The 25,925-nt window shown below is 44.5% G+C and overlaps 1 protein-coding gene and 1 long non-coding RNA gene across 2 annotated transcripts in view; one reads left to right on the top strand and one right to left on the bottom strand.

Moving 5' to 3' along the window:
• Rbpj (recombination signal binding protein for immunoglobulin kappa J region) overlaps positions 1–25,925 on the bottom strand; it is a 207,163-nt gene that overhangs the window by 95,065 nt on the left and 86,173 nt on the right. The window lies entirely within an intron of this gene.
• Positions 4,741–6,632, top strand: LOC121832579 (uncharacterized). The gene is made up of 2 exons (XR_006076196.2): positions 4,741–5,819; positions 6,409–6,632. It is a non-coding gene; the product is annotated as an uncharacterized LOC121832579 (long non-coding RNA).

The raw sequence follows: 25,925 nt of genomic DNA, 5'->3' as shown, positions 1-25,925 counted from the left end.
CTCATTCCATTGAGCTCCAGTCTGATGACAATATTGCTTCTAACAATGCCACGGTTACAAAGAAAGAAAAAACAACAACAACAACAAAAAAAAACTTTATTATTTTAAATCTCAATTACATTTTAAATGGGCAATCTGTGCACATGGAACAAAAATTTAAATGTATAGAAGAGAATCTTCATATTTGCTAGATTTAGCAAATAAAAGTACATACATCTGAATTTCAGTAAACATCATGTGCACCTGTAGTGAGGTTTTTGTTCTGTTGTTTTGTTTTGTTTTGTTTACCTAGAACAATACCAGCCTAGTTGAGATCAAAGACTGGGTTTTTTGTTTGTTTGTTTGTTTGTTTTGTTTTTTGTTTTTTTTTTTTTTTGATTTGGGAATAATTGGGGTTGTAATCCAGGAAAACAGATTCAAGCCTACTTTAAAATGTACACGAGGCTGTCCAAAGTAGCGGAGCTGACACCTGCCGGTCAGGGGGCTGGTGACTGCGTCACTTGCGGGTGTTTGGTGCTGGCAGAAGTTAAGCTGTCTTCTAAAAAAGGGTTTGAGCGGGAGGTGGTTGTGCACACCTTTAATCCCAGCACTCGGGAGACAGGCAGGCAGATCTCTGTGAGTCTGAGGCCAGCCTGGGCTACAGAGTGAGTTCCAGGACAGGCTCCAAAGCTACACAGAGAAACTCTGTCTCAAAAAACCAAAAAATTAATTAATTAATTAATTAATTTACAAAAAAGAGTTTGAATATGGTCTTAGGCTTTGAGGGTTGGGGGTGGAGTTTCTTGTGCAGGTGGTCTGCAGATGCTAACACATTTCAAAGGTTAACCGGCATGCAAGGAGGAGTTGTCTACAGCCCAGCTCAAAGGTTCAAGTGCAGAAAAGTCTCTAGGGTCTGGTTAATAATGGCTACCTAACTTCATTTTAAGTGCCCAGAACCAATGTTATTCCATTTTAAATTATTTTTCCTCGATAGTATACATTTGTCCCATGTGTGAGATAATAAGCCGGGCAGTGGTGGCGCACGCCTTTAATCCCAGCACTTTGGAGGCAGAGCCAGGCGGATCTCTGTGAGTTCGAGGCCAGCCTGGACTACCAAATTTGTTCCAGAAAAGGCGCAAAGCTACACCGAGAAACCCTGTCTCGAAATACCAGATAATAATTACACTAAAATTATTTGCTGTTTGTCTCACATTATTAATTTACTTTATTCATGCATGTATTTCACAACCACGTGTTAAACTTAGGACCTAATATGTTGGTCAAGTACTTCACCACTGAGCTACATCTCCCAGCAGTTGAAATGAAAGTTTAATAGTGTTCTTTATCTGGCAACATTACATGCACAGAAAAGTCAGACTCCCTCTGGCCATGTTCTGCCCCAGGGGGGTGAAGGGTGGGGTGAAAATCTTATTATCAGTTTCCAGGAATATTCTGTTTCTTTGTTTGTTTGTTTGGTTGGTTTGGTTTGGTTTTTGTTTTTTAAGACAGGGTTTATAGACCAGGCTGGCCTTGAACTCAGGGATTCGCCTGCCTCTGCCTCCCATGCTGGGATTAAAGGCATTCGTCACCATGCCCTGCTTCCAGGATTATAAGCAATTTTGATTTCGAGCAATCAGTCCCAGAAGAGAACAAACAACTTTCACTTATAGCAATCAAAGAATCTGAAGGGAAACACACACACACACACTCACAGACACACACACAATACAATGATGTTTTTTTCGCCGTGAGATTTAACCCAACACAAGATTGTGAGGCAGGGAGGAAGGCCAGATTTTAGTCGGCACCGTTGGGAACTTTGCTTATACGCCTTAACTTCTGAAATAATCTATAAATTAGGCTAGTAACCGTGATACTAAGCTCACTTGTCTGGTGCAAAGCAGTCAGCAGATTAGCGATCCCTTTCTGTCTGGATGTTTTAGGGTGAATTTCTTTAAAGTTTGTGGTGAAGATATCTGCCTAGGACCACAGGCCAGATAAACTCCCCCTAGCTCAGAACAACTTTCTGAATTTACCATCAGGCGGTTTTACCAAATATGCACCTCATTCAAGAACCTTACGGCTTCATTCAGCTTAGCTCCCTTTTATCTTATTGAACTTTCCCCTGCCATTCATTAACTCAAAAATAATATTTGCTGAATATGTACCGTGAGCCAGGCAAGAACTGGGGAGACAGGGCTGAACCGGAGGTGAGGCTGTCCTTGGGGAACTTGCATTACGAATTCAAATATGAAGACAGAAAATCAAGGACAGCGTATGTAAGGGATTTTCAGTGGTGATAAAAGCCTTGTAAGAAATTAAACAGCAGTGGTAAATGCTAGGGAGAGAGAGAGGGAAACTCACTTCACACAGGCTGCTGGGCTTCCTCATCAAAATTTCTTTTACTTAAATAGTGAATTTGACTCAGGTAAGATGACCAAAGTGCTTTAAATGTGAATTCCAACAGGAAGGTTGTCAAATGCACAAGCAGAGGACAATAGCCCTCAGTTTCCAGTTCACCCGGCAAACTCCAGCACTCGGTAGATACTGGGCGCTTTCAGCAGTACAGATTCAGACATTTCTTTGGTGAAAGCTATGTGGGAAAAGGAAAGACATGCTGGGCCCCTCGATATCAATCATTATCATTTGTAATACCCATCCCCTGCTCTGCAAGGGGGATGCTTCTGATCCCTATTTGAAATGAGAATCCAAAATTCAGCTGATTTGCCCCAGGATGCCCAGGTCAGATGCTGACAAAATCATGGCTGGAGATGTACAATGGATAGGTGCAGAGCCAGCTCCTTGACATGAGGTAAGGTCCTGGGTTCAAGCTCTAGGACTTCAGAAAGGAGAGAGGGTGGAGGGGAGAGGGAAGGACAGAGACAGAGAGACACTCAATTTGAAACCATCTTCTCCCTGAGCCCCAAACCTTTTAAGCCATTTCCACTGCTTCCCAAACCCTGCCTTTGCATTAAATAACCTATATAAATATGAATTGAGAGATAAGTACAGCCGGGGGTGGGGGGGTGGGGGGTGGGGGGGTGGGGAGGTGGGGTGGCGGCGGCGGCGGCGGCGGCGGCGGCGGCACACGCCTTTAATTTAAGCACTCGGGAGGCAGAAGCAGGCGGATCTCTGTGAGTTCAAGGCCAGCCTGGGCTACAGAGCGAGTTCCAGAACAGGCTCCAAAGCTACACAGAGAAACCCTGTCTCGAAAAACCAAAAAAAAAAAAAAAAAAAAAAAAAAAAAAAAAGGAGATACAGTACAAGGAGCTGGATGTGTGAAGGAGTTTGGGCAGAACTGCCTCACCCTGGTTCAAAAGCGATTGTCCTGAAGCCCCCCTCCATTTTGCCTCAAAGGTCACACATCATCAGTGCTAATATTCAGAGATAATTATCATTTTCATGATGAGTACCAGATCATTCTAAAGCAGCCTTGGCTCTGTCTTCTGAGAAGCCGCTCACTGTTTCCTGCTTGTGCCTGGTGAGCTTCACAGGGCTCCTAAGAAGAACCTCTATTTTCTTTTGTCTCTCCCGGTGATATGATGCATTTTCACGATGATTAAAAACCCAAACGGCCTATGATGCTATATTAGTCCACCCAGGCTTCTCAGAATCGTGTACAAAAATCGAAACTGAAACGTTATGGAGGTGGGAAGGCCGACTTGCAGGCAGTTCATTACAGAGGAGAGAATCCTGTCAGTTCCTGTAGAGCTAGTCTGAGTGCTGTATGATACTATTAAAACTAGGCATGAGATTTGGGGTGGATCTCTAGATAATGCTGTTCTTCTAAACAAATCTTAAAGAATGGATGAATTCACAGACCATTAAAATTGACTGAGGGCTGAAATGAGAAATGGACCAGGTAGCATCATGTTAAACTTTGCTAGGGAGGTAAGGAGGTAGGGCCATGAAATGATTCTGATTTCTCAGCTGCTCATCCCTCTCATGCCGCCGTGTGTGTGTGTGTGTGTGTGTGTGTGTGTGTGTGTGTGTGTGTGTGTGTGTAAGGATTTTAGTGCCTCTTCCTTTTCAGTCCTTTTCTGGGGTAGAGATGACCTGCTCCCATAGGGCAGTGTGCACACTGGGGTGGTTCTCTGCAGCTTCCTCTTCCCACCTTTTCCCTTTGAAGCCTGACCTTGCTACACAGCATGGACTTCATCTTCCTAGAAATCATCTTCAGCACCGGCACTCCTGAATCCTGCTCGGTGGGCTCTCAACGACACGACTGGTGTCCCTGCCTAGACTCTAGTTGGATGTTCCTGACTCAAGGACGGAAAAATGTCTGTGGTCTTTTCTCCAACACCCTTCCTCCCCCTGAATCGGTCTCCACTGTTATGCTAAAGATGGGGTGTTAGCTGCAAGGCTTTGAGCTTGAGTTGATAGGCATTTATTGCCCAGGAAGTTTCCTCCGATATTTGTAGATATGAGTTGTTTAAAAAGACCGTTTGGGTGTTTGGAACATGGCTCAGTGGTGGTGGCTGGGGTTTTAACTGCCATTTCAACCCCAGCATGGCTTCCAACAAACGAGAGGATCCTTTTATGAGCTCTTCTTTACTAACTGTCAAGGGATTGTTTTCTTCTGGAGACACTCAACCGACATGGAATTTAGCTCTGCCCATCTACAAATCCCCTGTAGGGTTTGTGAAACGGCAAACCATAATCCCCCCCTCCCCCTGCGCCCCCCATGAAAACACACACTGGCTATTTGTGCTCATGCTTGGTCCAAATATTACAATTGTTTCTGGATCTCTGCCACATTCTTCTCTAGATGGTCATTTGGGAGAGTTTGTTTATAATGTGTGTTTTGAATGAAAATTTAAAATTCCAAGACCACAGGATGTAAGACTCAATTGTGGGTTAAACTCCATTTTGCATTTTTCCCCCCAAAGAGGCCCTGCTTACATTACAACAGTGAACAGTGAATGGAACACAGGAGAAAGGTATGTTTTTGTTTTTGTTTCAAGGATCAGCATTTGAAGGAATATGAGAAGCACATGCTACCTTTAATAATTAGGGAAAGTTGTTTCAAAATGGCCTGTAGCAGTCAGTTGTTGGTTCAGGTGAATTAAGGCATTAAGTGCGTTTATGGAAACCAGAACAGACAGTTTCTTTAGTACTCGTGTGAATGGTGATGTTAAAATCACAGACAAAACCCTGGAACTCAAAGACTGTGTCTCCCTCCTCACACAAAGTCAAGTTCATTGAAATGAACAGTGGAACAGAACTTTTTTAAAAGTTAAAAAAAAAGTCTAAAAGCTTTTATAAAGACTCTTTCTTTCTATTAAATTCTAGGCTTTTCCCTTGTGGTCTTTGTTTATTTTTTAAGCTGATGCTAATTTGGGAACCCTCTGAGATTTTATGGGAAACAGTGAACTTTTAAATATAAATTAGGGTTTCTTGTGTTTAATTGCAGCTTCAGGATTGTTTTTTAACGTTACGAATGATAGAGAAGAAACTGGAGTGTCTGGCTTTCATGATTTTCCTATCCCGGCTCCTCAGCCTCTGACACTTGGATCTATTGTTTACTTTCTGCTACTTAAGAAGTAGACAGCCGATAAAGCGCTTGGGAATGAAGGCCAGCATCTTCGGAGAACACCTCGGGCACCACCAGCGGGTGGATTTCTCCGCAAGCTGTTTCCGTTTACGGTCTCTCCATAAATCGGAACGCACGTTCGCACGCGCACGCCAGCGATTTCTATGACATAGCCTTTCTGGAATTCCATAAACACAGGATATCCAACGTGGGCTAACCACTCGTCTAGGAAAGAAAATAAGCAGATGGTTGCCCACAGAACACATCTTACATTCGGGCTGTGGAGTCCGCCAAGAGAGCGATCGCAGTTGAGTCTGCCTGAATAACAACCCAATCTGGGAGGCACCAGGGCTCTTTTCAATGGCTGTTTCTTGTTAACCGAATGAGTTACAGCCTCCGAACTAAGGGGTTATTTTATTGTTGACCTTGATCATCAGAGAGGGTGTGGTAGGGAACCAACTGCAAATACCAAGTGTATCTTAGGTACAAAAGAAAATACTCTACTTGGGGGAAAAATAGGATCAAAACATTTTTAAAAACCATTTGCTATCTGATGGAGACATTTAGCTGTTCATCTATGACAAGCTTTCTTAAAGCCTTTAATAAAGGAATACGCTATTGACTAGTTTCGAGCTTAATACAGCCCCCAAAAATAAGAACACCATCCACAACTCCAGGCTTCAACAGCGGAGTTTTACGCTAAAGTCTTCTCTCAACTACTTAATGCTGTAAAAAAAAAAAAGAAAAAAAAAAAAAAGGAGGGGGTAGGTGGGTGGGGGATGGGGGGGAGTGTGGCACTGACAGATGGAGGTAGGTAGGATGTGACAGCCTTGCGTTCCTGTAACTACAGTGGGAGAGCACTATGCTAAATATTACTCACATTTTCTGTTCTAAAGGTGGAGTTACTGAAACTGTCAATTCTGGGGCTCAAACAGTTCCTGTAAACTCAGCTTTCAACACAGCCGAAGGAAAGACCTCCGTGAAGGAAGGAACACCGTCTCCATTTGTCTTTCGGGAGTTACTGGGCTCATTAATTCAGGCGCTCTGATAATGGGTCTAAGTGGGAAGAACCCATTTTCTCAATTATCCTTGTCAGATAAGCATGGCAGCAGTGAAATGAGCTACTGGCGTTATGTAATTTTACCATTCCTCTGGTTTCACACTGTGGGCAACTCCATGGCATCACAACTTGAGTGTCGACCTGCTGGGGCGTTCTGACCCTTCCTCTCTACAGCATCACAACTTGAGTGTCGACCTGCTGGGGCGTTCTGACTGCCCCCCTTTCTCCTCTTCTAGTCTACTGCAGTCCACCTTCCATAGTACTCTGTTTTCGCTTCTTTATTTTAGTCTTCCGGAAACAGGATCGCACTAGTAACCCAGATTAGCCCCAAACTCACAATTCTCCTACTTTAACTTCCCAGTCCTGGGATTTCAGGTGTGTGTCACTACCCACAGCTCGCCAGGACATCTGGAATGATCTCTTTAAAATGCCTCATCACCAACCAATCCCTGTTTGACAGACAGCCATATCTTCTGTTGTTATACAGTTCTCTTCCAAGCTCAGAGTAGCAGATTTGTCCAGAAGGGGAGCTGGCCACTACCAGCATTTCTGTCACTATAGCAAAGGGGACATTGTGGCCATCAGTGACACTTAATTGATCTCCATGGCATGATACAATATTCTAGTGTGATTCCACTCATGGTGAGTAAAATGGCACAGCCAAGGCTGAGAATAGGAAGGTTGTCATCAAGGGACAACTCATATGCATCTTTTAAGAAGGAAGACTCTGCCTTCCTCAAATGGTAGGTCAAAAGTGCTGAATATGTTGGGAATCTCTCTGGCATTTTTTCACTACCGTGGAGAAGGCTACACTCATTTGGAAGTGCAGAGCCAAAGATCCAACATTTCGCCCCTTTGCTGATGTCCATATTTGAGATGAATACAAGTCGTGATCAATTCCTCATGGTCAGCAACAGTGCATTTTGCAACACCAATTTCTTAAGCATTCCCAGCCAGTCATCCATGATAATTTTGGCATCGTGGAGGAATTCATAGCCATGGTCTAAGATATCACTGCCCCTTAGAAGACTGCAGGCGGCCCCATGAACATGAAAATGACTGGAATGCCAGCCTGGTAGCTGCTGGCCCTGACTAGGCTGGGAGCCAGGTAGTAAACTGAGCTCAGCAGCAAACTCACTGGTATGGCTAATTAGGTGTCTGCTCCAAAAGAGCCGGCTGTGGATCTGTCCTATATGGTGATATTGTGTTCCCCAAAATATTGTGCACCCTCATAAACTTATCTGGGGTCAGAGAACAGAACAGCCACTAGATACAGAGGCCAGAAAATGATGGCACACACCTTTAATCCTAGCATTCTGAAGGCAGAGATCCATCCGGATCTCTGTGAGTTCAAGGCCACACTGGAAACAGCCAGGCATGGTGACTCACGCCTTTATTCCCAGGAAGTGATGGCAGGAAGCAGAAAGGTATATAAGGTGTGTGGACCAGGAACTAGAGCCTGTTAAGCTTTTAGGCTTTCAAGCAACAGTTCAGCTGAGATCCGTTTGGATGAGGACTCAGAGGCTTCCAGTCTGAGGAAACAGAATCAGCTGAGGAACTGGCGAGGTGAGGAAGCTATGGCTCGTTCTGCTTGTCTGATCTTCCAGCGTTCACCCCAATACCTGGCTCCAGGTTTGATTTTATTAATAAGACCTTTTAAGATTCATGCTGCTGACCTAACGTTCAGACAAAGCTGCCAAAGAAGGCAGTAGAGCGGCAGGAATGGTGGCTTAGAAGTTAAGAGCCCTGGCTGCTCTGCCAGGGAACCTGGGTTTGGTTCCCAGCACCCAAAGGTGAATCACAACCATCGGTAGCTACAGTCCCAGGAAATCAGATGCCCTCTTCTGGCTTCCTTGAGCACCAGGCATGCATGTGATGCCCATATATACAGGCGAGACTCATATGCACACGAAATAAAAATAATCTGTTTTTGGGGTGGGGGGGGGAGGTAGTGCAGACAGCATGGAAAGGTCTCCTAAAGGGCACCCTGGTCTAGACTGAGAACCAGTTGTGCCCTGAGAACTTGGCAGTGACATTCACTCGTCTGCTTTTGATGTTGAGACCGGCATTGCCCTTAATAAAAACAATCTCAAACACATTTCCAGGTTTGACAATGAATTTGGCTGCACCAATAGGGAATTAGAGTTTATGGTTGTCATGACCTCCAAGGAGATACACTGCCTGGGCCACCAGCCCCAGAAGAAGCTTGGAAGAAGGAGAGATGTTCTTAGCGGTGGTGATTCCCGTCTCCACCAAAGGAGCTCAACAGATAAGAATCTCCCTTCCCTTCTGTTTCTGTCCCAGAGATGAAGGGTTGAAGAGATGCTTGATTTCTCAGATTTCACTGTAAAGTCCAACACACACACACACACACACACACACACACACACACACACACACACGTCGATTATTTTTGTCATCTCTCAAGCATCGGGCCATCACATAATTCGCACTGAAAATCTGTTAACACGAAGGCCATGTACAGCCCTACAGGAAACAAAGAGGCTAGGAGCCCAGGGCACATTTCCAGATGCCAGAGATAGGGTGGTGGATCACGACAGCTGGCTAAGCAGAGACTGAGCAGCCTGGGCGTCTGTGGCCGGGGAAGACAGGAGACTGTTCAGACCTGACAGGTGCCTGCAGGCCCCTGCAGAAGACCTTAGCAGGCTTGTGAGGCCCTTCAAGGTGTGGTTCCTGGCCACCTCTTCAGCCTAGGTTTCTCAGTCACTCCCCTCCTGTCCCTTATGTTCCAGTCCCACCAGATATCCAGACACATGTTCAAAGGCGCTGTGTGCAGCTTCCCCATTCCTGACTCTGTATTCTGAGGGAAGAAAACCAAAATCTCAAAGAGGCAGCTGCGCGTCTGCGTTCACTCCTGGATAGTCCACGTACGAACGGTGTTGTGGAAGATTAGAGAAAGTAGTTATGCCATATGGAGTGGGATGTAGCTGGTGATCGAGGGCTTACCTAACACACATGGCATCAACCGACAACAATATTCACACACACACACACACACACACACACACACACACACACACACACACACACACAACCAAACAGCTGTACACCATTTCTCTATCTTACTAGATCAGTCTTCATATATATAGAGAGATGGTGTACACAGTAGAATCTTATTTTTCTATAAAAGTCAGCACATGAGAGGCTCACGCCTATAATCCCAGCACTTAGGAGGCAGAGGTAAAAGCATTATTCTAAGCTCCAGGCCAGCATGAGCTACATAGTGAGTTCCATATGAGACTGGGACACAGAGTGAGACCCTGTATCAAAAACAAACAAAACATAAACAAACAAACCCTAACAAACAATACAATCAGTAGATCCTAATATTCGAAATAACAAAGATGGCTGGGCAGTGGTGGCGCACACCTTTAATCCCAGCATTCAGGACACAGAGGCAGGTAGTTCTCTGTGAGTTTGAGACCAGCCTGGGCTACAAAGCTAATTCCATGACAGCCAGGGCTACACAGAGAAACACTATCTCAAAACAAACAAACAAACAAACAAACAAACAAAAAAGAAGTAACAAAGATGAACCTTGAAAGCATTATACTAAGTGAATGGTGGCACACACCTGTAATCCCAACACTCAGGAGATGGAGGCAGAAGAATCAGGAGTTCAAGTCCAGTCTATACTACATGAAACCCTACATCCAAAACAACAACAATAATAAATGATACAGGTAGAGGAAAACAAATACTGTCCAACTGGCATTGTCTTAGGGCATCTAAAAGGTTGGACTCAGAGAAACAGAAAGTAATACAGTGGTGGAAAGGGCTGAGGGCTTTGGAGAGATGCTACCAAAGATATACACTTTCACTTAGACAACCAACAGGAATTAATGAAAAAAGAGCCATGAATTTGAAGGGGGGATGTGAAGTGGGAATGGGTAGATGGGGGTGGGGTCTATAGTGGAGGGTATGGAGGGAGGAAATGAGTGGGGAAATGTTTTAATTAAATTACAATTTCAGCCTGGTAGTGGTGGCACACGCCTTTAATCCTAGCACTTAGGAGGCAGAGGCAGGCCGATCTCTGTGAGTTCAAAGCCAGCCTGGTCTACAGCATGAGTTCCAGGCCAGCCAGGAGTACACAGAGAAACCCTATCTCCAGAAAAAAAATTTTTTCAATCTCAAAGGTAAAGCAAAAACCAAACCAAATAGAAAAGAAAACGAGCAAGTTCTTGAGGCGTAAGGTATAGCATGGTAATCATAGCTCAGCATACTGTGGCGGGCACTTGAAATTTGCTAAGAGCATAGAGTGAAGTTGTCCTCAGTGCCACAGAAAAAATGACTGTGAGGTGACAGATTTCTTAACTAATTTACTGTGGTATTCATTTCACAATATACATGCACAACAAACCATCGAATTGTACACATTAAAATTGTACAAATTGCCAATTTTCTCTCAAAAGGCTAGGGAAAAAAAAACAAAAGCAAAAGCAAAAAGAAAAGAAAAAAAAAAACCTTAAAAAACAAACAAAGCAAGGCAGGCAGTGGTGGTGCGTGACTTTGATCCCTGCACCCAGGAGTCAGATGCAGGTGGATCTCCAGCCTGATCTACAGAGTTTCAGGGTGGCCAGAGCTACACAGAGAAACCCTCTCTCAAAAAAACCAAACCAACCAAACAAAAAAAGCACAGGACTCCCAGCGGTAGATGTAGGAGGAGTACCTATACGCTCGCTGGTCTACCCTCTCTTTCCTCTGGATGGAGGACCGTAGCCAGTGTGTCCTGCCGGCAACTATTCAATTCATGCAATTCTTCAGAAAATATTCCCCACCCCGGTTGAAGTTCTTAATTCTCTCTCTTGGTGCATTTTAAAAAATATGTCAAATCTAAGAACACTGCTATTGAACTGCAACTTCCAGCCCTGAAGTTGGGATAGGAGCTAAAAGTACTTCTTAGGTTTAAATGACAACTTTGCCACAACATCCTTCAACGGCTTCTGTGACATTTGCAGTAGTTCTACAGGTAGTGAAAAGCCCCGTTCATAAGTGTGTGTGTGTGTGTGTGTGTGTGTGTGTGTGTGTGTGTGTGTGTGTGTGTTGGGAGGGGTGAGCTATAGATCAATGTTGTTCTCAGCCTTGGTCAGAGAAGCTCCTGTGTGCAATGGGTGACAGTTTTAATGCAAAGACTCATAACTTTCAGTCAAAGTGCTGAAAATAAATGGCTACTGACTGCTCAGCCCTAGATGGAGCATCAGTATCAATCCATCCAAGGTTCAGGGAATATTGCAGAAGAAGGGGTGGAGAGAAGGTAAGAGCCGAGGGGGAAGGCTGTGAAACTGTCTTCTGGACATGACATGGATTTTGCAAATATGAACTCAGGATAGCAGTTGTTACTGCCCAAGGCCTGGTCCATCAATGTTCTATCATGGATGGAGGGTGGGGCTCATTAACAGTTTAATGGTTGCTAGGAGACCGGGGCTTCTTGGTGCAGTCACTGGTAAGTAGCCCTTGCTCTAGTAAATAACCCATGCTCAACTCATCAAGCCACCTTGATTAAATACAGCGGGACACAAAACAAAAAGGCAGCAAATTAGGAGAGAAGTTTGTTGGGGAGCAGAGGTGTTCAGGGTAGAAGGAAATAAGAAAGGTTAATGTGGGTGTTTGATCAAAGTATATTATACACATGAGTGAAATTGTAAAAACATAAATCATTTTTTCGAAGGTCATGTTGAACAAGTCTGTTAGCAGTACATTAACCCACAGCCCAGACAAGAATTGGAATGTAGTGCCTCTCTTCATTAACTTCTTCAACTCTGATTGCTCCTGGACTCTGGATTATTCCAGAAAGATTCACATTCGTTTTTTGCTTTTTCCATATGCACTCATTATCGTCTCTGCAACACGCCTCAACCATATATTATCAACATGGAAGTAATCAGCAGAAAGCAAAGCATTGTAAGCAAATATGTATTTGCTCAAGACAAACTGGATTCAAGGGGATGTCTTCCGTTTTGTTTTGTTTTTTTTAATGAAGGACTCTTTTCATTACTATCTGCCTACATCCTTGGAAGAGGACCAACTGGCCTCAGACAGAAATAAAAGCTGCCAGTATTTATGTTTTTCATTTGGAATTCTATTCTGAACAAAGGAGATTCCAAAATAAATAGGAACATTTGTAGTCACTATAGTATCTAAATGAAAATATATTAAATCATCTGCCTTTGGGGACTATCTAGGGTGTACTTTTCGGTGAACTGAAGAGAATCTGACAGAATGTGGGTGCTTCAGAGAGGGTCTATTATTTCTGGCGCTCCATTTGCGTTCTTTTCTGGCAGAACGGGACAGCTGTTCACACCTGCCTGCCCTTCGTTTTCAGGCTGACGTTATCTATTCCAGGATCCTGTAACACGTGACATAAAGCTTTGCTTTCAAGTAGTCACTAGCACAGAAGCTTGCATATATTTGAAATTCCTTTTAAGGGGAAAAAGTTGGCCAAGGCGTTAGCATAATATTGCTTCTCACAGGCGGCCAGAGTAGGCTGAAGTAAAGGGATGTATTGGTGTCTCATTCTTAAAGTTGAAAATTGTAGCATATATATTAGGATTTTTGTAGTCAAACTTATAATTTGACATTTTCCTATAACATTACACTATCTTCCTTGCTCCATGAGAGCAGATAACCAAAGCCCTCAATTAAAGGGGTGATATAGAACACTTGAATTAGTGGTTCCTGATAAAGGATGCCAACTTAAATAAATAAGACCTAACAGGCCGGGTGGTGGCTCACGACTTTAATCCCAGCACTCGGGAGGCAGAGGCAGGTGGAGTTCAAGGCCAGCCTGGTCTACAAAGTGAGTTCCAGGAAAGGCACAAAGCTACACAGAGAAACCCTGTCTCAAAAAGAAACAAACAAACAAAAAGAGACCTAACAGTTCCTTCAAGGTCACTCTTGGTTACTTGGGATGGTCCGGTAGGCAGATTAACCACTCATTCAGATGTATTCTCTCAAATGATTTCTCAATTTAGAAAGCAATTAGCAGACAAGGGACCCCAGGCTGTATTCCTTCCGTGTTTTGTTCAAATTTATCCACCAAATTACAGGCAAAGCACATCCTCTGTGGTAATATTCCAGGTTGGTATAAGAATGTCTGCTATAGGAAGCATGATGGAAGATACCAACTAAAAGGTCAAATGCCACTATCACTACACATATCCCTGCCATGAGGTTCCTGTTGACTCCAGATCCAGGCCAGGACCTATGAAATCTTTGTCACCTATCACGTTCTTTCTCCACCTCCAGAAAAAAAAAATAGGAACCAAATTCATGGCCAAGTGTTGCAAATCCAGTCAACTCTGGTGCCTGGAAGCTCTTCCCACTTTCTACATAAACGCTCATAAACTGTCCCAAATGGTTTTAGAACAGTGGTCTCCACCTTCTAGTGCTGCGACCCTGTCACACAGTTCCTCGTGTTGTGGTGACACCCCCCACCCCCACCACCACCATAAAATTATTTTCGTCGCCACTTTATAACTGTAATCTCACAACTGTTATAAATCGTAATATAAATATCTGATATGTGTCATGTGTGTGTGTGTGTGTGTGTGTGTGTGTGTGTGTGTGTGTTGTCCATCGTCTCCCCCCCCAAGGGGCTGCAACCCACAGGTTGAGAACCTCTGGTTTAGAAGTTGAAAATAAAAGTTCAAATTAAAAAACGTGAGGTGGTTCTTACATATCAGCCAACATTTGGAAAGCAGAGTTAAGCAGATGCCACAAAGTTCCAGGCTAGGGTGGATGTGGATTAGGTTGTAAATTCCAAGTCAGCTTGGGCTACAGAGGGAGACCTCGCCTGAAGAAACAGTTTGCTGAATATCTTGACAAAAGTCACCGGATCCCATTTCCTCTTTCTAAATGGAGATGTTAATGCCATTGATTCCCTAAGTAGGGGAATAATGGCTGAGCAGGATTGCTCTGGAACTGTGTGTTAGTGCCCATCGTCCTCCCATCCCCGCTGTGTTGAGAGGCCGACCCGATCTGAACAATACACAAGGAGCAAAGGGGCTGGCTAGGTTCACAGACTTTCAGACTGTGATGTGAACGTGTGAGCTATATAAACCCTTTCCTGCCCACGTCTGGCCACGGTGCTTGATCCTAGAAACACAAAGTAAACTAGGAGAAGAGGCACAAGGCTGTAATCCAGCTACTTAGGAAGCGAGGCAGGAAGATTGCAAGTTTCTGGCCGGTGGCGCAGAGTAGCAAGAACCACCTCCTACAAATTGTCCTCTGACCTCCACATGCATGGACACACACACTAAAATGTACAAAGAAAACCCATGGGTAAAAAGCCTGTCTTTAGAAAGAAGAAAAAGGGCTGGTGGTGGTACATGCCTTTAATCCCAGCACTGGGGAGGCAGAAGCAGGCGGATCTCTGTGAGTTTGAGGCTATCCTGGTCTACAGAGTTCCAGGACAGTCTGGGCTATACAAAGAAACCAAAACCAAAATGAAACAGAAGAAAAAGAGAAGAATTTACATTTTGAAAACAACCAAATATTTACTTCTATTCTAATATAAAACATACAAAGTTGATTTCACATGTCATAATGTAAAATATTTTTCGGGGGAGGGAGGGTGGTTTCAGGCAGGGTCTCTCTACATAGCTCTGACTGTCTTGGAACTATGTAAACTAGGCTGGCCTCAAACTCACAGAAATCCACCTGCCTCTGCCCCCCAAAGAGTGTTGGGATCAAAGATGTGTGCTGCCACACCCAGGATAATTTACATTTCTTTTCTTTTTCTTTTTTTTTTTTTTTTTTGGATTTTCGAGACAGGGTTTCTCTGCGTAGCTTTGCGCCTTTCCTGGAGCTCACTTGGTAGCCCAGGCTGGCCTCGAACTCACAGCGATTCGCCTGGCTCTGCCTCCCGAGTGCTGGGATTAAAGGCGTGCGCCACCACCGCCCGGCAACATTTCTTAAATGTAAATGTCACTCCTTTCTGTCTCTCACCTTTTTTTAAATCAGAGCAAAAAAAACCAAAAAAACAAAAACAAAAAACAAAACTATGTTGGCTCCATACTTAATATTAAAATGGAATTTAAATTTCAAGTGTGACCTCAGTGGTAGGATTTTGACCCAGGGTGGAAAGTTTATTCCAGAAGTAAACTCACCAGACTCAGACATGTTTCTTCTCAAGGCTTTATTTCTCTCAGTGACATGATCCTGTCCACTGCCAACTCCTCTTTAGATGATTCATAGGTAGAGATTACATTGGAGAGTGGGGGAAGGAAGGTCAGGATGAAGAGAACTATTTACATCTTGTAGAACTCTTGTTTGATGAAACCGTGTGTAAAGTTTGCATAAGAACTCATCGGTGGGGGCTGGTGAGATGACTCCTCTGGTCCAAGCCTTTGCCACCAAGCCTGACTGCCTGAATGTCATCTCCAGAACACACGTGGCAGAAGCAGAGACCCATCTCCAGAGAGATTAGCCTCTGGCTGCCAGGTGCGTGGGCCCCATCCCGCTCCCTGCCTTTGTGATTGTTGTTGCTTGTTTTTGTTTTTCAAGACAGGGTTTCTCTGTGTAGTCCTGGCTGTCCTGGAACTCCCCATGTAGACTAGACTGGCCTTGAACTCAGGGATCTGCCTGCCTCTGCTTCCTGTATCCTGGTGTTAAAGGTGTGCGCCACCACAGCCTGGCGTCCCTAGAATCCGAGTTCTATTGTGGAGATTATATACTGATCCCACCCTCCAAACTTTCTGATGCCCACTGGTTGTCCTGTAAGTGAAGCTCCCAAGAGGCTTTTTAAAAACACAATCCAGCTGGGGCCTGGTAGCACAGGCCTGTAATCCCGGCTGCAGGAGGCTTCAGCTGGAGGATCCTAAATTCAAGTCTGCACCGGATTTAAGAGTAAATGCCGGTCTAGTCCCAAGCAATTTACTGAGATTCTGCCTCAAAGGTATAAAAAATAAACAGACAGACAGATAGACAAACAAACAAACAAAGAAAAGAAAAAATTATAAGAGGAGGAGCTAAGAGGTTTGTAGCCCAGTGATGGGGTGCGTGCCTGATACCCACAAGCTCCCGGAGACTAACAGAAACAGAGTAGGATTTTCTCTTTGTAAAGTCCATCAGGAAAATAACCCAGAGTTGGAAAAAGACCCCAGAAAACCTTGGGCATCCTTCAGTGGAATCATAGGTGCTATAGCGCAGACTTCCTGAGAATTGTTTGAGCCTAGGAGAGTGCATCCCTCGGGTTGTCTTGGGCAGATTGCCTTATTTTTTATAATCTTTAGGGGGGAAAAGAAGTTAAATTGTAGAAAACTACTAAGTTCAGATATGTCCTGTCCATAGCAATCCCTATGTCTCCTGATCTAGAAACACACATGCATTCCATCTCACTGTTTTGGGTAGATGACTTGAAACATTACCCATTTTGCTCTGCATGCTATTGGCCGTTTCATGTATCACTCTAATTCCTTTCAGCATTGCCAATTTCATGCATATACATCTGTTCTTCACAATGTCCCCGGAGTCGCTGGGTTGCTCGTGAATTAGTGAGCTGAACAGGCTCTTTTGTGCAAGTTCATTTTCATACTTGTGGGACGATTATGCTTTTTCACTTTTTGAAAACTGTATTTAGGAGCCTGTTTTTGATAAAATATTGAAGGTGAATCTGAAGCTGTAAAGCCGATGTGATAAATATACCTAGAAATTTGTTGGAATTCCTGTTTAGAATGTTGGTGTTATGGCAGTCTTATTTACATATAGCATGGAATAGGTGCTCAGTAAGATATTCTGCAAAGGAGCTCAGTTGGAAACCAAGACAGACAGACAGACAGACAGACACACACATTTTCTCTCTCTCTCTTTCAGCTAGGGGAAAACATGAAGACATCACATGAAAATAACTTGGAAAGTTAACACAGTGCTGACTCCAACTTTTAAAGGCGTGATGGAAGCCTTGGGGGAAAAGAATGCATTTAAAAAGACTAATGATGCCTGCATAAACCTTCCTCTGGGCGTTGGGAGCAAGGGTCAAGAGGGCATGTCTCTGAGGGGGGAAGCAAGAGCTGGTAAGGATAAACAGCACACCAACATTGACAGTGGTCCTTCCTTCATTACTGTCATCCTGTAGCATTAGTTCCTGTGGAGGAGGAGCCTCCCGTGTCCTTTAAGGCTGCACGTGCTCACACACCACATTTTCCGTGGCGTGGGCCTGACTTTCTTGGGAACTCATGGCTTGGCCAAGCTGGCACTTGACCTTCACAACTCCCAGGGGAAAGCCACAAAGGCCAGCTATTGGAGAGCCCTGGCCCACAGCCCTCAGGCTTAAAGCCCGAGACTGGTCCCGGGAGAGGAGAGAGGCTCGTGTCTGGTTGGGCTAGGCAGCCTGGCAGAAATCACTAAATCATAAACTTTTCAATTCCACCAGTGGCTGGTTTTCACAAACTGCTAGCATTACAGAGGGGGACTAGAAGAAAATGTCAAGTATGGCTTCTTACAGAAAATGATGTACCAACCAAAAAATAGCATACCAACTGGGAAGATACATCATACCCAGTTTCATAGACTGAAGAAGGACAGAGTTGTCTGACTACCTTCGTAACAGAGGAAAGGGAGTTTCTCTAATGGCCAAACAGGGACATCAAGCCTGACTCCTCATTTGCATATTAAAGTTTTTGTTGTCGTCATCATCATCATCATCATCATTATTATTACTAGAGTTTTATGTAGACCTGGCTGGTCTTAAACTTGCTATATAACCCAAGGTGACCTTGAACTTGTGATTCTCCTGCTTCTGCCTCCAGGATCACACATATATATCACCATGTACAGTTTATGGGGTGCTGTGGATGGAATCCAGGTACTAGTGCATGCTAGACAAGCACTCTACTAACAGAGCTGCATCCCCAGCCCCCAAGGTGTTTTTTTTCCCTCTCCCTTTAATATAGTGTGCTTGGTTGTCTTAATTGATGTTCCATTGATGTGAAAAGACACCATGATCATTCCTTACAATGGAAAGCATTTAATTAGAACTGGCTTATAGTTTCAGGGGTTTAGTCCATCATCAGAACGGCAGGAAGCATGGCAGCATGCAGGCAGACATGGTGCTGGAGAAAGAGCTGAGAGTTCTACATTTGGATCCTCAGGCAGCCAGAAAAGAGAGAGCTACTAGACCTCGCTTGGTCTTCTGAAATCCCAAATGTTGTGCAATATCATTTTAAGATGTGTTACATTTGTTTAACCTGTGGAACATTTGTTTAATGGTGCAAAGATATATTACATTCTTTTATGTGGCATTTGTTTAACTCTGTGACGCTGTGTTACTTTGTCTGCCTAAAACACCCAATGATCTAATACAGAGCTGAATGGCCAATAGCAAGGCAGGAGAAAGGATGAGTGGGGCTGGCAGGCAGCAAGGATAAATAGGAGGAGAAATCTGGGAGGAGAGGAAGAAAGAACAAGAGAACAAGGAGAAGAGGATGCTAGGGTCCAGCCACCCAGTCACACAGCCAGCCACGGAGTAAGATTTACAGAAGTAAGAAAAGGAAAAAGCCCAGAGGCAAAAGGTAGATGGGCTAAGTTAAGAAAAGCTGGCTAGAAACAAGCCAAGCTAAGGCCGGGTATTGATAAGTAAGAATCCACCTCTGTGTGATTTATTTAGGAGTTGGGTCACAGGCCCCCCAAAAGAGCAAAAACAACAAACAATACCCAAAAGCCCACCCCTAGAGACAGGTGTCCTTTACAAAGACCACACCTGCTCCAGCAAGGTCACACCTCCTAATCCTTTCAATAGCGTTACTCCCTGATGACCAAGTATTTAAGTCTATGAGCCTATGGGGGCCATTCTCATTCAAACAACCACAATAATAAGCACCAATCAAATGTCTACTATATATATAAAGGTATGGTGAGTCACAGATGAGTATTTTTTTCTCTCATTTGAATTATTCTATTCTCCTAATCAGCCAGTCCACGGGTGAGAAATCAACAGAGTTTCCACATGTTTGTTAGAAGCAAAGCAAATGTGATTCTGGAACCCCAGTAGGCTTCCCATAGACAGTCCTTATAGATTCCTGTGGATTGTGTTGCCTCAGGGAGGTGATTTCATCAAAAGATGAAGCATCCATACTCAAGCCCAGACAGCCCAGCCTGGGCAAGAACACAGAGCCTCCAGAGCCCACGTGGCATCTCCTGCTTTCTAGAGCTTTGTTTGTGTCACCTGAAGGAAAGGTGTTGTTAAGTGCAGGACTTTAGGAGTTGTTGACATGATTATTAGCGCTGGGGCCTGAACCCAAGCCTTCATGGATGCTGAGTTAAGCGTATACCTACTACTGAGCTACATGCACCCTGCAGACCCCAAAGTAAACTTTTCAAATTAACAACAGCTTTCACATTAGCGTGGCATTCTCAGCATCTCGGTGGGGCCATACAAACTGTGGTTAGAAGAGGAGATGGCATCTGTCATCTGTCAAGCCACCTCCTGCCTGGGTGGTTTTCCTCCGGGCCACTAACTCGCCTCGTCGCTAACCTCGTGATGAATCCTCATCCTACAGGTTTTCATCTCTTCCTCAGAATCATGAACACTGTTGCCCTTACTACCTTGCCAGGCTGTGGGGAGGAGGAAGTGGCCCTAGAGCTCGATGCCACCTCCATGGGAAACAGAATCCCGCCTACTCTCATCCTGCCAGTGACTCGCAGAGCTGGGGTTTGAACCCGGTTCTTGCACCCATTTTCCTTCCTTCTCTCTTCGTTGAGACAGGGTTTCCCTTTGTCCCAAGCTTGTCTGGATCTGACAGTCCCTTCTGCCTTAGCCTCGTGAGTGCTCAAATTACAGGGGTGCACTGCCAGGCCAGGCCTAGTCTTGAGCATTTCAGCGGGTTCTGCTCAGAATGCCAAAGCAGCAGCCATTCTCTACGTAAGTCACAGAGGCCGGCTGTGGGAAGAGGGAGGCTGTGGGCAGCCATGCCTGAGGTCGCCAGTCACCATCATGTCTTTGTTTGATCTTTAGTAAGTTATGTGAACTGAACGTTCTCAGTTTGGTGAAACAGCGTGATGGCATCTCACTCAGTGATTAATTGTAAATATTAAGTGGCAATTTGACTGTCTCCCCAGGCCCCAAGTGCCACCCTCCCTGACTTCTGCTCCACCCCTTTAGTGCTTTAGAAGAGCCCCCTTTTGAATAAAAATCAAGCAACAAGAACTCCCCACATCTCCTTCCTTGATTCTGTTCCCAATTTCCTCCATTGTCCAGCAAATAACTACAGAACGCTATTCTGCATCTTTTCTTGGAGCCAAGAATGCAGCAGTGACCAAAGCGATCCACATTCCCGCTCTTGAGGCATCTATTTTATTTATTTATGTATTTCCAGAGCTGAGGAGGGAACCCAGGGCCTTGAGCTTGCTAGGCACTCTACCACTGAGCTAAATCCCCAACCCCAAGTTTTGTATACAAGGTAGGGCAGGGGGCAGAAGCCACCAAGAAAGATGTAAATGGATGCAGACAGAAAGTTAGGAGATGATAAAGACTCCAGGAAAAGAAACCAGAGAAAAGGAATAGTATACAACCGGGAAGGGTCTGTGTGTGAGTAGGAAAAGTTACATCTAAGTGAAGACTCAGGGGTGGTGAAGGAGTGGACCGAGAGCAAATGTCTCCCCTCAACCACAGATGACACAGCATGACCAAGAGAAGAAAAGGTGGGCCAGTCCCAGGAAAACACAAATGGAAATCCTGTGTCTGGTGCGTGTTTAGTTTTCACCGAGGTAACAACTATTGGTGGCCCAGGCTCTGACAGGCTGTGGTCTCACTCTTGAGAACAACCTGCCCACTTCCCAGTCTCCCTGAAAGCCCTGGAGGTGGGGAGACAGCTGTATGAAGAGCTGCCAGCCTAGACACGTGTAAGATTTCTGTCAAATGGACCACATCGGGAACAGACCGGCTCCAGGGGACTTCTTCCCTGAACTTGGTTTCATTGTCAACACTGGAGAATCACTGGGGAAGAGAGTCCCAGCCAGGGACTGTCTACACTGAGTTGGTCTGGGGCCATGTCTGGGGTAGGGAGCTTGTCTTTTTTTTTTTTTTTTTTTTTTTTTTTTTTTTTATTTTTTTTTTTTGCCATTCAGGATTTATTATAACACAACAGTAACAATCAGAAAATATACACAAATGTGACTTAGATGGTATTGCACTATTTTTTAGTTTATTTTTTAAATCTAAGGAATGAAGACTTCAAAATTCGATAGGAGGTACAAAAGGAGGGATGGGGAAGGCTTTGGAAACTCTAAAACATGATCATCAGGTAGTATAATTATTATACTAATGAAGAAAACAAGAACTGCTATATGAATTAAATGTGGTTAGAGAAATACTCAAATGAAAGTGTACTATACAAACAGCACATAAGAGAGGAACAGAGGAGAATGGACATAAGAAAGCCATCAGTGTATTTACAGTGGCAAATATAAAGGAAAAATTATGAAGCCTAGTAATTAATCAGGCTGGTGGAGGACAAAAAAAGCAAAACACAGTTCAACTTCCATATCAAGGAAGATAACAGAAATAAGGTCAAATAATACAACCCCACTACCTTTTAATGTTGATTAAAATAAGTCACAATTCTCATTTTTTTCTATTGACTCTCCACCTTTGAGAAAACATTTTCCATAGAGCATGTTGATTACTTTTTCTTGTAGTCAGGCAGAAACTAAAACTCTAAATAAATACAGTTGAGAGAATTGAACATGTAAAGGGTTTATTTATTATAATTTTGAAAGATTGATACTTAATTAAGACTAGCTTGTCTTAATTAAGTTAGTAGATATGGGAGGACCCAGACTACTATTGGTGGTACCATTCCCTGGGCCAGAGGTCCCAGATCACATAGGAATGGAGAGATCAGGCTGAGCACACGCAAGCTGGTGAGCATGGCCTTTCTCTCCAAACTTGACATCTGTGGATGTCCTGTAACTAGCTGCTTGGAGTCCCTGCCACCTTGACTTCCTTGCAGTGATAGACTGTAATTTAAAATTGTGAGCTAAAAGCCAGGTGGTGGTGGCACACGCCTTTAATCCCAGCACTTGGGAGGCAGAGACAGGCAGATCTCTGTGAGTTCGAGGCCAGCCTGGTCTACAGAGCGAGATCCAGGACAAAAAAAAATTGTGAGCTAAAAAGAAACCTTTTCTCCCCTAAGTTGGCTTTTTCACAGCAACAGAAACTGGAGCCCTGCGCCAGTGTCACTTAGACCCTCTTTTTCCTGACTTCCAACATGGCCTCGGAGATATCCTCTCTCTGCTATAGGCTTCTTTTCTACCACTAGGCCTGAAAAGACTCCTGCTCCTGCTTCCGGCCAAGGACAGAGGCCCTCTTTGCTCTGCTGGCTATCTCCCCCTCCCTAAGGTCTCCAGGCAACCTTGGAAAGCCAGGAGCTTGGAGGAAAGTCACTTGACTTTTACAAAGTGGTAACTGCCAAGGGCTTTTATGTAATTAGACCTAAATGCTGTTTTATACACCCCCCCCCCACCCCCGTAAAGCTCTGGTGAGGTAAGAGTTCTCTTTAACGTCAACTCAGGAAGTTTTACCCAAGAAAAAGGAGGTGGGAGTCAGGGGTTTGCCAAATCAGGAAATGTGAATTAACTGACAGGGGAACTTAAAGAGAGAGAGAGAGAGAGAGAGAGAGAGAGAGAGAGAGAGAGAGAGAGAGACTGAGGCAATGGGCGAGAAGGGAAGTGGGAGACAGCAAAGGTGGTCTTGCACATGAGGGAACTTAGGAAAGGCAGGCCGGTTTTCATTTCATGTACATTTTGCTGGGCGAAACTTCCCTTTCCATGGTGAGCGGCCTTGAAAGAACTGAAAGGAAAGAAAACTTTCCAACTTAATGAAGTCTTCAGGAGAGGGGACAGGAAGTTCTCACACAGCAGGCTCAGTCCACCTTGGGCATGGGGACTTGTTCTTTTGGGAGTTGGGGGATCCTATGCTTTGTGTCACAAACCCACCTGAAGCCCGCCAGACAGTGTATGGTTTTAAAGGCTGACCACATTGTGTAGATCACGAACAGGATATCTGCCCATCACCTTTCTCCTGGTACCATGCCTGCCTGGTGGTTTCAAACATGGATGTCATGCTGTAAGAACAGGAAAGAAAGCCCTGTTTCTAGGCAGGTGGGTTGAGGAAGCGAGCTGAATGAATCATTTTGAAAAAAAAAAAAAAAAAATGAAGGCAAACCACAAGTTTATCTGTTACCAAATTGGTAACGAGTGTTAGAAAATAAAATTAGCCTTTTCATTTTCTCTTTCTGACTAATACCTCTTCATTTTACCTAGAAACAGAATTCAGCGTAAGCAATTTTGTCCCAAGAGGGTTTGGGGAGATGATTCAGTGGGTGAAGATCTGAACTTGTATCCTGATCTTCTTTTTGCATAGGAATCTGGCTTTGGTGGCTGATGCCTTTGCTCTCAGCACAGAGGACCAGAGACAGAAGGACCCCTGGGGCTTGCCTGACCAAGCCAGTCTAGCCAACTTTGCAAGCCCTGATTCAGTGAGAATCCCTGTCTCATATAAGGTAGATATGACAGGCATTTAATCCCAGCCTGTGGGAAGCTGAGGCAGATGGATCTCTGTGAGTTCAAGGCCAGTTTAGTATGTATAGTAAGTGCCAGGGCTACATAGAGAGACTCTGTCCTAAAAATAAAAAAGGTGAGCGACCAGAGACCTGGCTTAATGGGTACACATGCTTGGCGTGCAAGTGTGAGGACCTGGGTTGGAATCCCCAGGACCCACATGAAAGCCAAAAGTACAGTGTGAGCACCTGTAATCTCAGTGCAGCTATGGAGAGATAAGAGGCAGAGGCAGGAGAATCCTGTGGAAGCCTGATGGAAAAACAGACAGACAGACAACAACAAAGAGACCCTGTCTTCAACAAGGTGGAAGGTGGGGGCCAAGGCTGTCATTTGATCACCGCATCTGGGCTACATGTGGACCTGCACTCACATACATGAGCATGCACACATGCATCACATCCTCACAGAAAGAACAACACAGTAAGCTGGAGCTCCATGGAGGAAGACACACAGCATCGATTTCTGGCCACTGCATATACATGTGCATATAAACTCATACACCACACATACGCACAAACAAACAAATACATACATACATTAAAGAAAGACTTTGCTTTAAAAAAAAATAGGCTTTCCATTTTGTTTTGTTTGTTTTTGCTTTTATTTTTGCCTTGGCAGCTCTCCACCGCTACTCCCTATTGGTCCACTTCCTTTCTAGACTCAGTCCTGGTTAGGGCTGCCCTAGTCTGGAAACATTTTAAGGACCAAAGCAAATGACTCCAGGCACTAGCACCACAGGGACCTGGAATCTACTGTAGGTGCATGTGCACATACACAGGCAAATGCCCATTGTGCCTGTGTTCATGTGTGCATGTATGTGCATGTGGTTGCATATGGCTTGTGTGTTGAAGGCCCCCAGACTTTTCCACATGGAAGAGGCTGTCTTTTACAGAGGGCACCAGGCTTTAGATAAAACACCCCACACCGATTGCTTTTGGGTGTGCTAAGAGGGTATAAAGTGTTCTCAGAAAGGAGGAGGTCAGGTTTGCAGAAGTCTAGTGTCTTAAACATTTGTCTTTAAAAAAAAAAAATCCCTGAGATCCCACTCCAAAGATTCTGAGTCAGTTGTCCAAAGAAAAGTAGGGAGTGGGTGGAGATTTTAGCGGACATCCCAGGCTTAGCATAGGCCAAGGAACAGTAGTGTGTATTAGGGCCCAAGCCTTGCCCTTTCCACGCATGCTCAGTTCAGCCTTTGGCAAGTGTGCTCCTCCCTACTGAGGGTCTAGGTCCTCCCTAAGGGTAAGCATCAGCCATGCAGCTTAAGACAGAGCCCTTGGCCTGAGTAAGAACTCCCTGAAGTCTGGTTGGGGACAAGGCAAGACAGGCCATGGCTCTCTAGCAGGGAGAGCCATGTGTCACCCACCGTAACTGAGGTGTGGGTCTTCACACCAACTGCCTGGCCCAGGCTGCTCACAGGAGAGGGTCTTCGAAAGCACCCTACTCCCAACCCTCAACAAGACCATGTTTAACTTTCCAAGTACTGATTTACTCCCAGAAGAGGCTGAGAAGCTGAATATCATAGAAAAAAAAAAAAAAAAAAAAAAGGAAAAGTGATGCAGAGTTGAAATGGTAGTGTTTAAAATGTCCAAGGATTAGCTGAGAGGTGGTAGCCCAACACCTTTAATCCCAGCACTCAAGAGGCAGAGGTAGGGGGATCTCTGGATTAGAGGCCAGCCTAGTCTCCAGAGTGAGTTCCAGGACAGCCAGGGCTACACAGAGAAACCCTGTCTCCATAAAAACCAATCAACCAACCAACCAACCAACCAACCAACCAAA

The sequence above is a fragment of the Peromyscus maniculatus genome, chromosome 10 (assembly GCF_049852395.1).
Source record: "Peromyscus maniculatus bairdii isolate BWxNUB_F1_BW_parent chromosome 10, HU_Pman_BW_mat_3.1, whole genome shotgun sequence".
In the NCBI taxonomy this organism is placed as follows: domain Eukaryota; kingdom Metazoa; phylum Chordata; class Mammalia; order Rodentia; family Cricetidae; genus Peromyscus; species Peromyscus maniculatus.
This window is presented reverse-complemented; position numbering and strand designations above follow the sequence as displayed.